General features: G+C 29.0%; 1 protein-coding gene across 5 annotated transcripts in view; it reads left to right on the forward strand.

The window, feature by feature from the left end:
- The first annotated feature begins 215 nt into the window (after positions 1 to 215).
- LOC108747353 overlaps positions 216 to 1,279 on the forward strand; it is a 7,409-nt gene continuing 6,345 nt past the window's right edge. For 3 of the 5 annotated variants that reach the window (XM_018484759.1, XM_018484763.1, XM_018484764.1), the window contains exon 1: positions 611 to 786. The gene's annotated coding sequence lies outside the window, so the exon portion shown is untranslated. Of the gene's footprint in view, positions 251 to 610; positions 787 to 1,279 lie in introns of those variants that run through there. The other 2 variants (XM_018484761.1, XM_018484765.1) reach the window with 2 other exon arrangements.

Here is a 1,279-nt window from a genome sequence, read left to right on the forward strand (position 1 = left end):
CTATTTTTTTATCATGTTATTTTATACTCTCAACAGAAATACAATGGTTATGGTGTAATACAGCTGTTGCATTTCTGAGAGTATTCAATAAAATGATGTGATAAAAATTGTTTAAATAATTATATCTAAGTATATAATTATAAATATATTTATATACTTTTAGGTGTTACTATACAAATACAATAATTAACTTGGTGTTCTACCTCTCCGAAAATCATTTTAAAAAAATCTGTTGCAACCTTTTAGATCGGTGAGTTAGTACAATCAGCAATTAAAATATATCTAAATGTAAGAATCAACATATAAAAAATGATATCTAACAATAAATATAGATATAGATACTAAAAAAAAGTACCTCGGTACAATTAAATTTCTATAGGTATAAATTTGTAATTATAGTATCTATTTACTTGTACCTAAATACTGCACAACACTGGTCTTATATTCTTTCTTGTCATTTTCCGATTTAACGGGATTTCCAGATATTCAACTCAATAACGCTCATTGTCTTTGGTCGTACGCTGTTTCTGATATTGTAGCGATGTCGCGACGGGCAGAAAATTAAGATACAATCCGATCGGAGTAGAATCGTTCTTAACGTTCTTTCCAGTAGACTTGGCACAATTTTAATTAGCATTCTAAAACACTTTATCTTTCTCTGTAGCACTTGTAGCAGAAGTCTCCAACGTCCTGCTACAACGACTGACTATTGATAACTGACTATTGGCAAGGACAATCCTGAAAACAAGCGCGGCTTTCACTGGTTGTTGTTAACGATAATCGTTGGTATGACTTTAGAGAATCTCACTGCTCTCGAACGAATGTTAATATCGAAAGCGTATATTGTAAACAAAAGGAACGTTAAGAGATAATAAGTAGAAATAGATATGTTTATTTATGTTATATATAACGATTTAAGGCTGATTCATAGTCGGTTCTTATATTTAAGACAGTCTTAAATAATCTTAAGATGTCGTAAATCAATAACAGAGTCATATTAACACAGCATCTTAAAATATTGCTTAAAGTAATCTTGCAATAAGAATCGATTATGAATTTCTATTAGTTTAACTTATTATACAGATTTATACAGATATTATTTATACAGATAATTCCTGTAAAAGGAAAAGAATAGGAACATGTTGCATTACTGCTTACTATATCAATTTTGGAGCCCATTTTGTGAGACGCTCATTTTTTATTATCTTACAAAAAAATATATATATATTGTATTATTAGCTGAAATATTAGCTGAAATTACGAAGACTCATTTGAAGAA

The sequence above is a fragment of the Trachymyrmex septentrionalis genome, unplaced genomic scaffold (assembly GCF_001594115.1).
Source record: "Trachymyrmex septentrionalis isolate Tsep2-gDNA-1 unplaced genomic scaffold, Tsep1.0 scaffold2, whole genome shotgun sequence".
Taxonomy (NCBI): Eukaryota; Metazoa; Arthropoda; class Insecta; order Hymenoptera; family Formicidae; genus Trachymyrmex; species Trachymyrmex septentrionalis.